The sequence below is a fragment of the Diplotaxodon limnothrissa genome, linkage group LG2 (genome assembly GCF_057381915.1).
Source record: "Diplotaxodon limnothrissa isolate DT_005_m linkage group LG2, D_limnothrissa_male_GT1.1, whole genome shotgun sequence".
Classification (NCBI taxonomy): Eukaryota; Metazoa; Chordata; class Actinopteri; order Cichliformes; family Cichlidae; genus Diplotaxodon; species Diplotaxodon limnothrissa.
This window is the reverse complement of record NC_140597.1, coordinates 37442649-37455427: the sequence shown is the minus strand read 5'-3', so window position 1 is coordinate 37455427 and position 12779 is coordinate 37442649.

Below are 12779 nucleotides of genomic sequence, written 5' to 3'. Positions count from 1 at the left end.
GCAGCACTTGAAGCCTTCACTTCATGTGAAGCAATCCTCTCACCTCGGGGGGTGGCCGAGCCCCCGGGGCTAAAGATGCTTATCCAAGCCTGTCCTTTTTTTAGCTGAAAGATAATTCGCCCAAGTGCCTTTAAAGAATCTGTTCACCACATTTTCTCAGAAGTGCTCACTGAGCATTGACAGAAAGAATGGGCAATTCTTTCCAATTGTACATAATGAGAGATACTGGGGATTATAGCGCCATTACCAGCCCACTTAGTAGTTAGGAGTAGTTAGGAGTAATTCAGAATTTGATTTAATACAACATTCGAGGATAATTTCAAATCTATGTAGGATAACCGCCTGCGGAGTTCTTTCAAATTAACAGCTAACATAGGTATCAAGGCTGAAACCGAAGCAGATATCCAGAATGTGGAGAGTCCAGATGCTAGTGATCATAATTCATGACTGTGGATTTACTTGTCATTAAAACGCAGGTTGGATAGTAATAAGAATATGCGAGACATTATAAAGTTGGCAGCATGGGCTCAAACATTTGCACTCTATTAGCTTTAATTGTCTTAGCTTGAAGCAAAGCCTGTAATGAAAATGTAACAGATGGTGTTTCCTTAGAGTGTATCAGTGGACTGTGTGCCAGTGGAGGATTGCCGCCTCACGTCCAGGGATATAGAGCGAGTCCTGGCAGCACGGCGCTGGCAACAACAGTCTGAGGGCAGCAATGCTTCCACATGTGCCTCAACACGGGAAACACTTGGCTGTTTACAGGAAGCTTTTGTTGAAGGAATGCTGTGGATGGCTGGATTCGGTCACTGCTGACGACTTTTCCTGATTCCTGAGTTTTTAATAACAGACAGACATTCCTAAGATAAGTGTTCCATGGATGATGGAGAAGGTATCTTTCAAAGATAAGTCAGCGTGTGCCGCAGGAACTATCAACAGGTGGCCTCTCAGCTGTGGCTAAATTGGTCGCCTGATCTCAGAGAAGATTTGCTGCATTATTCGCTGTATTCACAATTAATGTGTTTCCTGTTTACCATCCGCTGCTAAATAAAGCCCCCAGATATCTGAAATGCTAATGAATTTTGCGGATGTTTGTTTGCATTGTTGTTGTTTTTTTTGATGATTGAATAAAGTGAACCGAACACTTCCGCTTCCATTTCTTGAGCATCTTATCAGATGCAGCGCACCTTTACTGAAAAGGAAAACAAATCAAACCCCCATCATAACAAGCGTCACAGTCATGTCAATGTGAGATCAGGTTTGGTTTGCTAATTGGCTTCTTGGGAGCAATCAGCGTGGAGGGAAGAAAGTGTGACATCTTCATTAGGACGTTTCAAAGATGAGATGCGAGCTGTAAGAGTCTAAGCTCTGTTTGGCTCGTTTTGTGATCCTTCCCTCAAGCAGCCTGCGCGCCGTATCATGAAATGTCAAGAATCAGAGGCTCGGTGGATTAACTTATCTGCCTTTATTTGTCACATTGACATTTAACTGAGAAATGTTCAGGGTTCACTGAAGCCCCATGAAAGATAGGGCAGCAATTTCCCCCCAATCTCAGGTCGTCATTCTTCTGCACAAATGCGCATTTTCTGTATTTTCATACTTGCAGAAATTGAGTTCCTCGCAGTCATTAAACAGCTATAAAGAACTGCTGTAACGATGAAACGTAGCATCTGCTTAACTCATGTTTTTCATGCAGATAACACAGTGAAACATCAAGTGGCTGTCTCTTTATGAAGAAATTCAAACAGACATGTCTGTTTATCTCTAAATTTGGACACCAGCTGAGGTTTATCTCCTCTAATGTTGGTCAGAGTCTAAGCACACTTACGAGAACAATCAGAAACCCATGAGAATAAAGCAATTTACACAAACGTAATCATATAAATACAAATTAAATTCTCATCTTCCTCCTCTTTTTCTACTTTTAAATCCAAAATAATCAAAATAAATAATAGAAACGATGACATTTTTCATCGGGAGATTCCAAATTGTTTTCACTTGTGCTCCTTCTTTGTGTGTGTTGACCAGGCAGGTTATCCCCTTGTATCTAATGCTGCAGCGTTGCGTGACTTTCAGACATCTCTATAATCAGTGTGATATGGCTCATCAGTCTACAACTAAAGTTGCCAACAGATCTAAGAAGGATATGTTGTGAGTCCCTTGAGCTGCCTGCAGACAAAAAGGCAACTTTTCATTCCCAGGGAGCACTTTTCACCGACGCTTTTATTAATCACATTAATCCTGTCAGCTGACTTCCATCTCTGTGGATTTGCAGGTTGGGAGGGCAGATTTTTATCCTGTGATATTGCACCTGCGTAATGTCTATTTTTAAAGAAATCTGTTCACGCCGCAGAGCGGTTCTTCAAATCATGAGAAAATTATATGTGGATTTGCCACTCTGGTTTGCAGTATTGAACTCAAAGCATGTACAAAACAGGCTTTGCACCCTCATGGTCCTGTCAGGCACAGATTCCTCATAGATATGGTTAAAAAAAATAAAAACAAACAAGGGAAGTCTTTTGAATGGTCTGCACTCTCCCCCAGCTAATCAGCAATAAAAATCTCCTGAGGCTTTTTCTCCAGGTGGCAGGTGATACCAGCCTGTCTGACATCACCCTCGGGGCAGATGTTTCCCTGCTTCTGCTGAATGCCTCTTCAGCACAGAAACTTTCTTAAGTATGACTCCTCACCTGTAACTTTACTGTATGTCTTTGCTGTTGATGTGCACCGGTATGTGCTGTACAGAAGGGGACTCGATGGCGGTACGCCAGACTTTTACACGCTCCCATGATCTTCAGCATACCAATCTTCTGGCTCCTGAGTGCACCATTCTTCAGCAGTGTTGTTTTCCTCAGTACGCAGAAGATATAGCAATCATCCACCCGTCCTTCATTGTAGCAGAGGATCAAACTGAGTCAAAACATGCTAAATGGAGAGGGTGTTGAATCTAAAGTGGGTAACTGCCCTCTTCCTCTGCAATATTGTCGCAGTTATCAGAAGTTTGATCTGTCTGAACAGTGGCATGCAGTTTGGAAATGGCCGATTTGTTTCTTATAGATGATGTTTTTTTTTCTTCTTCTATTTTATTTTTCTTTAACTGTCAGGGACGGAGCATGCCACGGCTTGGTCTCGCTCAAGACAGAGAAATGTGACTTGACAGATGAGCGATAAGGAAATGTTCTTGGGGAGGAGAAGACAGACTCTGAAAACAGACATTAGGTGTCTTTGAAAGCTCACAAAGCTTTAGTCTGTACCGCGAATTGACGGAGCTAAAGATCAACTCTTGTCGGAACTTGGCTCATTGAACCTTTCACTAAACGTATTTCTTCTTCCTTGATGCAGGTCATGGGATGTTTTAAGGAGTAAGAAAAGTGCACTTTTGATAGCAGCTAACTGTTGTTATAAGGGCATTACTTTTTAGGCTGCCTGAAAATCAAAAGAAACTGCACTGAACCTCTTTACAGATGAAATATGTGTTGAAATATGTGATCCAAGAGTAGGGGGGAAAAACCCCTCAAAACAGAGCATTTAGCACATCCCTGAGCTCTTAACTGTTGGCCTGGTTGTGTTTGGCTTCAACATAGAGCCTATGCACACAGCTTTGCACGCTGTTGTCTAAATTTTGTGTACAATTACCAGGGGGCAGTGTCAAAAACATGTTCTCCTTCAGACTTACATAGAGAAGTTATAAAATATAAAGAGCTGAAGTGAAACTTATGTTTTTTTTTAATCTTTGCTGTTTTATCATCCATCTCTATGTGGTGAACTCTCTTGTCCCTCTGTTTCTTGTCTTTACCCATTAGTAATATCTATATATAAGGTTTTTCTCTCTTCGGGGAGCATTCATTAAATGAAAAGCTTAATGCTTAATGAGTGCATAGATGAATCGAGAGATGCTTTATTAATCCAACTGGGAAATTTCATGGAAATTCAAATAAATAAGTAGAGACAAAACATTAAATATAAGCGGTACATAAAATGCAATGGACTATCTATCGATCACTGTCATAAAATATATACTATAGGTAGGAAGTAAGCAGGCCTTAGACAAAAAATAGAGAGGAGCTCAGAAGAAATGATTACTTGATAGTTGTAGCCTGACTACTGATTTAACTGCAACTGACCATCTTGTTTTGTGAGTGAACACAATCGACTGTCAGTAGGAGATGATGACAGATGATGCCAGCCACGATCTTGTGAAGCGAATATTTAGACAGGAGGTTGAAGCGCTAACTCATCAGTTAATGCTAATAAACCTTTTATAGCAAGGTGAACTGATGGACCGTGTGCTACGTGCATCACATAGAAACACCTGCTCATTATAAATAAGATGCTAGAATTTTACTCACCAACACAGAAAGCGAGTGTACAGTCTGTTAGTACAATGAACTGCATTAAAAAGCACCAACACAAGCAGCACTGAGTCAAATTATTCAGGTGATTTGCAGGTAAGGGGGTTACATTCAAAGCAGCCCTGCTGCTAATAATACAAAACAAACTTTAAGGACCAGATTTTCTAAACGCTGCAGTGGACGCAATGCTGCAGTGGAAAGTTGTGTGGATGATTGACTAATGGTGCAGGAATGTATTAGGAAGTATGCAGTTAGTTCACTTATTATTCACTGTATCGTCCAATGAAGCCATCCTTGTGTTAATGAGGATATTTTTACTGTGCTTAAATGCATAGATCGCTCTCTTTTTTCTCATGCCAACTTTATTGCCAAGTCAATATTCAAATTCACTCACTAATTTAAAACACTAACACAATCCCATTAAACACTAGATATTGAGAGACATTAACGCGGTATGGAACAGTTCCAATAGAGAGAGAGAAACTCAATGAAAATGTGTGCGCACTGCTGAGAAAAATTGCGTACTGAGCTCTGTGTAGAAACGAAACACCACAAATGTAAAAAGTAACAGAGCTGACTGTAAAAAAGGCCCCAAATATTTAAGATGTAAGCAACTGAAAAAACCTCAAACATTGCACACTATACAGACGTAATCAAGATGGAGGTCGGCCACAGAAAGCAGATCAATTTTTTGTACCTAAGTGTAAATAAAAAGTGCTGGACATTTTAACATGTACGTCTATGGAGACTGACTCATGTGGTCATTAGGGGACCTTCAGTTTTTGGCTCTGGTTTCATATTTTTAGATCCAGATGTGACCTCTGGAATATTCACATTTATATTTGACTGTATCCGGTTTTTGATGTTGTTCTTTTGTGCATTAAGATGCTGCATTAATCTTTATACACTCAAACAGGAAGACTACTGGGTGATGGTATGGGAATATTTAACAGATTCATGCAAAGCTTAGTAATTCATATCATTAGTACAATAGTTTGATATATAATGGTAATAAATGAAGGAGAATAAGCTGCTCAAATGTCCAATGCATTGATTTCTTTTTTTCAATACTTAATTTAAGTAAAGGTGTCCTAAATTATAAATAAATGGAGGAAAAATAACTTATCAACTTGTGGAAGTGAAGAAAAATGGGGGTATAAAGAGCAAAGCCTAGAAACTGGCAGTGTTTTGAAGTCTTTTGTCTCTTATCCGTGTATAAGACTTGTCTTTGATGTCTTGTCACCTTCCCCCATTCTGAATTCTCTTTGCTCTTTTCAACAAAAAAAAAAAAAAAAAAGCAACAACCCTTCATTTAAAAAAAAGACTCCTTTTTTATTTTTCCGATACGTGCAATCAAAGTAAATTATTCATGGTTGTGCAGACTTTAAAGCATGAGCAGATCTGGTGACTGTTTCCCTCGCTGCTATTGTTATGAACAAAAAAAGAAAAAGGGGGCAAGAAAAGGCAACTTCATTAATGGCACATTATGTTTTATGGCAGACTAAAACTTCAAGTGTCCCGAGCTGAATTTGTTTCTGTTTTATGTGAGCCACCCCAGTCCCCACCTGCCTCAGGAGGGGTAGATGAAGGGCATTTCTCAACATGAGCTTAGACTCCCCTTAAACAGGCTTTTATATGTACCCCAATGAAATGCAGATGGAGAGCACCTGACAGATGAATGAAAGCTTGCATATATTCCTTAAATGATTTTTTTCAATGTTTTTGGTTTAATTAGCTGCCAAATAGTAGGACGCAGCTTTTATGGGCCTTATCCTAAATTTGATTGGACAACAGTTGCTCTGCTGACAAAGTCTTCCTGCCTTTAAAAGGAAAGAAATATGGTCGTTTCTCTGTGTTGTGGCTATTATAAAGAAGTTAAATACGACTCTGAAAAGAGTTTAAAAGAAGAAAAGAGACAGGAAAGACAAACAAAAAGGGAAATGGAGTCAACAAAAGATATGCTGTGCTTTGTACTTTTGGCACGGTGGCAGCACTTGATGAATGGACGTCTCTGAAGAAACGGCGTCTCTTCACAGGGAACGCCTGACCTCCCTGAGTTACATAGCAACTAGGCTTTTGGTATTAGGAATTGTATTTCACATCATTTTTATCTATGAATGCACACAGCTCCATAAATTTAAAACAGGCGTGTGCTCTATTAAAGAGGGAGGTTTCTACTTATTCACTCATAACTCCTCAGCTTATGTCGGGGGTCAATCGAATAGTTCCTGCTATTCGGTTTCACTAACTGGCAGACTTTGTTTTTTTGGCATCAGATCTGACAAAGCACAACAAATGGCTAATGCCTCTGAATCAACTCTCCACACCATCACGCAAAAACACATGTACACACACAACCACTCTAACATATCGAGACTGGATGGCTTGAATCATTCACACCAGAGCTCAGAGTTTTAGCCCTGTGATGTCAACACATTTAGCATATTTTCACCATCACATGTGACTTTTGTACATGATTTATCTTAAACAGTAATCTAAAATGAAATATACAAATGGCTACATTTTACACAGTGGTTGTAGGCGTGTTAGTGTTTATCACGTCTACTCTTGCCGGCCACTTCATTAGAGCTAGACCTTAATACAGTTTTTTTGGTCCATGTTGACACGATAGCACCACACACTTGCTGCAGATTCTTCGCATAACCACGATGCACATTTTCTGTTACATCACATCCTAATTGTGCTCTGTTCGATTGTGATCTGGAGACTGTGGAGCCTATTTGAATACAGTGAAATAATTTTCATGTTCAAGACACCAGTTTGAATTGATGTGAGCTTCGTGACATGCTGCACGCTGTGCCAGATAGGTAGCCTGTCCATGGGTGTACTGTACAGCAGCAGTCCCCAACCCCTGGGCCACGGACCGGTACCGGTCTATGAGTCGTTTGGTACCAGGCCATGAGAGTTGAGGCTTGGGTGTGAAATTTATGGTTTTCAGGGTTTTTATCGTTATTTTTTATCATTAACTCAGTTTCCCTGGGTCTTTTGTTTGTGTGTTATGAATAAATTTTCTTTTTTTTTGGTACCGGTACTGGTTTTATTTTGTTGTATTTATCCATGACACCTTAAAGGCCGGTCCACAAAAATATTGTCGGACATAAACCGGTCCATGGTGCAAAAAAGGTTGGGGACCGCTGCTGTACAGCACCTCTCGCTCTGTGGTAGCTTGCATAGATTCTGGCCTCCCAGAGACCCTAAATTAGCAGAAGAGAATGGATAGATGAATAAATGGATGGATGGATGGCATTTCTTTTGCCTCCCTATCAGCTTTAAGCAATCTGACCATTCTCTCTAACCTTTGGTATCAATATCTTCTCCCTGAAAATTTCCACTCACTGAATAGTTTATCTTTTTCAGATCATTTTCTGTAAAACCTCTATATGATTTTTCAGGAAAGTAGATCAATCACAGTAGATGCTTGGGCCAACCCATCTGGCACCAAGAACCATACTACTGTCACTTAAATTCTTCCTTTCCTATCTTCCTCATCCTGATTGTAAGTTTGAACTTCAGCAGGTCATCGTGACCATGTCTTCATGCCTAAATGCATCAAGTTGTTGATATGTAATTGACTAGAGAATAGAGAAAAGACTGGAAAATGCAATGATTTTAAGGACATCAAAGTAGCTGAATCATATTTGAGAGTTACATTAAAAGGAAATTAGTGCACCAAATTAGAAGCACACAACTTCAGCACAGTCTGTGCTTCTAAGACGGTCATTCAGCTCTTTGATGTGATGGCACTGATGACCACACTGGTATCTCATGGATCTGGCTGTATTATAAGTTGGCACCAGTTTCTCTTGCTTCAGATTTCAGCTACCAGAGATGAGTAACATACCAGTCAAACCATTACAGAAGAGTGCCAACGCTGCAGATGAACCAGTAGACATGTACCGCACTTCAAACCCATAGTCATTTAGTTTGAGGATTATATGATAATATTATAAGAAAAAAGTTTTTAACAACTTGTCAGTCACAAGATATTAACCAATGAGTGTGTAGTGTCCTCAGTTTCACAGTCCACACCACCCCCTCTCTCCCCACAAGCAATTCCAAAACACCAAGATGGCAGTGGAGACAAATGAGTGTCTTTTATACTGATGGTGCAAGGAACTAGTGATTGCTGTAAACTTTGTGCTGAATGATGCAACGTGGTTCAAGCTCAATGCTTCTGCCTTTTTCAGATGCTCCCTGAAAGTCTCATTATGACCACTTGCACATCAGTTTCTTGTTTATTTTTGTTTACAGTTTGTTTTTTTTCCTGAGCAATCTTGTTGTACTTCAACACACACTTTGACTTTCTCCTTTTCCTCAAATAAGATTAAAGTTGAAGACCATATTAGCAAACACTTTGCAGGTGGCTTTCCACCTGCACTGCATTTCTGTTGTTCTCTCTCCTGCTCTCTGTGATTTCTTGTGTTTTCAACTTGATCCACAGTAGCCAATCTTTCTGGAGAAGAACAGACTTCACCATTTAGCACATGTAGCTTTATTTCAAATGACGGGCCCTTCTGGATCTCACATCTGCTCAATTGGAGCAGATGTACTAGATTTATGGTAGTTTTTGAAGTCTATTGATAGTGATAGATTAAACTTTTTGTCAATTTATGTAGTGCCATCTGCCTGCTATAATGCTGTTTAACTAAGTGCTAACTGTTAACTGATTGTTGATTGCTAATTGTGTGGTGGTATAGCACTGAACAGCACGGGGACAGAAAGCCACAGTTGTTCAGTTCCTAGTTTCACAATGTAGAGAATCTAGGATATACATGTCTATCTATCTATCTATCTATCTATCTATCTATCTATCTATCTATCTATCTATCTATCTATCTATCTATCTATCTATCTATCTATCTATCTATCTATCTATCTATCTATCTATCTATCTATCTATCTATCTATCTATCTATCTATCTGATAGATAGATAGATAGATAGATAGATAGATATACACATACCTATAGACATCCAAAGACGAGCTTTAAATGTCCTTCAAGCTCCCTGAAGAACTATTTCTGAAGACTACTTAAAGAAAGCTTTACCTAAGAGACTTAAGGCAGTTGAAAATATCAAATATTGACTTTCAAGCTTGTTACAACTGCACAAACTCTGTATTTGCCTTATTATGTTTACACATGTTTCAATACGTTGCTGCACCCATTTCACATTTCCCTAGCAAAATCTAGCAAAATGAAAGGTGGCTCCAGACTTTTAAACAGTAGTGTATGTTTGTCTATGCTAGCAGTTGCACAAGCTATTTAGCCAAGGCAAAGGGTTATCTGAAATCAATCTGTTGGATTTAGGTAAGAAGTTATATTTAAGCTTTGCAGGGTCACTGGAAACGTAACACACAAACAGTAGGATTTCCTGTGGTTGTTGCTGTGAATTCTCAAGCTAAACAGATGCCATCCAACCAGTATAGTGTAACTTAAGGTACACCACAAGCCTCTTTAGTCAACCTTTAGACAATATGTTTAAACATTCATTCAAAAAAATTCTGGTGTTTGGAACCATGTAGCACTCAGTAAATACTCAGATTTGCTTATTCCAGTGCATGTTGTGTCAATATTTCTCTTGTCAAAAGTAAATCAAAGCCAAAAGGTCCTGAAGAGATTGGAAAAATTGCAATATGATCTCCCAGTGTTTGCCCTCATTCTGTAACTTATTTCTTTTAGAGTACTGTTTTGTGGCTTCAGGCCGCTTAGGCTCTTTGCATGTTTGCATTTCAGCACCAACTGCTCTCCGATATTTCTGCCTGAAAAATCAGAGGAGGTGGTGAGGTGACTCAGTTACCATGGGAAAACAGTGGATGATGCTTGGTGGGTTGAGGTGTCCAATATGGCAGCACATTCCCCTCTCTGATCACCCCTCCAGCTGGTTTAAATGAGAGTTGGCTGCTGAAGCATTTTGCCCCACTTGTCCTGATATGTTTGTGATCAAATGAGCAGTCAGGCCCCTCAGTGCTCACTCATTATCTGGACATTGAGCCTGAACTCGATGTGGGAGGCTCCTCTGCTCAGATAAGCCTGGAATGCTCCTTGTTTAGTGACACTTCAAAGCATACAGTGCAATGAAATTGATGCTGCTGTTGTTTGAAAATCACATTTTCAATTTTTGAGAGGTTTGTGAAACCGTGCATGAAAAGTCAACATTTTGGGGATGTGTGGTTTTACCCCCAATGGGGGATATCTATAGCTTTGAGATTCTTTCTAAACAGCAAAGATTTGCCTTAAAGGAAAACAGCTCTGGGCAGAGGAATAAAAGGCCTCTTTTCAAGATTTTGGGAAAAACATCCTCGTCCGATATCACTCAAAGCTCAATTTTATGGTTTTGTGGCGCGTTTTCAAGCCATATAAAGTCATTTTCACACTCTGCCTCCCCTGGCAGCAGTCGCATTGTGCCTCTGTGGGTTGCTGGAATGGTTTGTTTGCTGCACATGAAAGAAATGAGTCTGAGCTGTTTCATGCAGCTGTTTATTCACCATGGCACTGCTTCAGAAAAAGTCAGAGAGAGACCGATTTCTTTGTGGTTGGCAGTTTGTAAATTAATTGGTTTATTTGGTTTTGGAAGATTGCATGCACCACATATTTGGAGCAATCAAATAGCCAATTATGTGGTTTCAGATTTCATGTTTAGGTCCAGCTGTGACAAGCTCAACTATCCATAGACAAGCATGGCTGGATTTAATGTCTGTTAAAAATGGCAGATGGCTTGGCATCGCGACTAAAGACAATGCAGAACAATAATTTGATTGCAGAAATGTATAGTGGTAGTAAAAAATTACTACAGTATCATCTTTCATGTATTAAACCCTTATTATTTCAAGAGTTTTATCACTTCATCTTGGGTAATGTCATTACTGGAAATCAAGTTATAAATCTGATATTCCCTTACAGGGTTAGTAAGTAAAGATTTGACATTTTGGGGAAAACATCCAAACACCTGTGTGGAGAAAATCTGCAAAACTGCAGGAGATAAATTACATGTATATTTTTCTTGCTGTATAACTTGGACAGTGAAATACAGACATTCATATAAAGAAGGCTTGCTGACAACAGAAACATGAAATAGGATCCGTCAGTCCTGCAGTTTACTGTTGGCGAAAAAGGTATTTTTATTCACCAATCAATTACAACATTAAATCTACTGACAGGTGAAGTGAAAAACGTGTCATTTTAAACAATGTAATGTTCTGCTTGACATTCACGTGGATGCTATCTTGACGTCCACCTGAACATTATTTCAAGTCAATTTGACTCCCCAATGGCACCAGCCCTCCCCCTGAAGGTTGAAACAGCCCACCAGATCCAAAAATGTGCTCAGAAGCAGCTTGAGAAATACCACAAAATCACAATAGGTTTAGAGGAGTGTATGGTCCTGGCTATAGTTTTAAGATTTTATCTGTTTTGATTTTATATACAGTTGTTTGTTTGTTTGTTTGTTAATTAGTTAGTTAGTTTATTTGCTTGTTTTATTCAATTTTAAATCATGCTTTTTATTTGTTCTTGTTTCTAATGTCTCTGTAAAGCACTTTGAATCACCTTGTTGTTGAATTGTGCTATACAAATAAACTTGCCTTGCCTTGCCTTGCCTTAAGATACTATGCTCTTCACCAGTTACCAAAAAGGTAAAAATGTTAAAAAGAAGAAACAGGTTAGAAAGTAAGCAGAACAAATCTTAGTCATTCTCATTTTCTGGGCTTCAATTAAGACTGTTTAGTTAAAGTCACTAACAAGAACAGAAGGTGCAAAGCCTGGGGGGGGGGGGGGGATGAGATTGATGAAAGGCATCTGGAAATCATCCCAGTACAATCTCAGCACCAAACTGAAACTCTACAGGAGCTGTTTCCTGTCGACTCTTCTGTGCGGATCAGTATGCTGGCACATGGCCAAGTGCATGGCTGACAGGTTGTCATCTTTCTGCAAATCATGCCTGAGAAAAATCCGGCATCTTTTGGCCAAAGAAAATCACCAACAGTGACCTTCACCATCAGTGTAATGACATGAAGACCGTGGTCATCAGGCTGAGATGGAGATCGATCGGCCATGTCCTCAGATTGAAAAGGGATGCATGTGCAAATAGTGCAATCCAGTGTTTCACTATAGGGAAGCAAAAAAGAGGAAACAGACATGGACATGGACAGCTGAGGAGGAGACAAAGCACTTGGGTCATACAGTCCTGATCAAAAGTTTAAGGCCACTTGAAAAATGGCAAAAAAATCATATTTTGCATGTTTGGATCTTAACAAGGTTCCAAGTAGAGCTTTAACATGCAACAAGAAGAAATTTTGAGCATGCAATTTATTGAAAACGATGCTTAAACTGAAACAGGTTGTTTTACACCTGATCAAAAGTTTAGGGCCACGTGCCTTTTAAAGGCTAAATATGTGCAAAATGTGGAT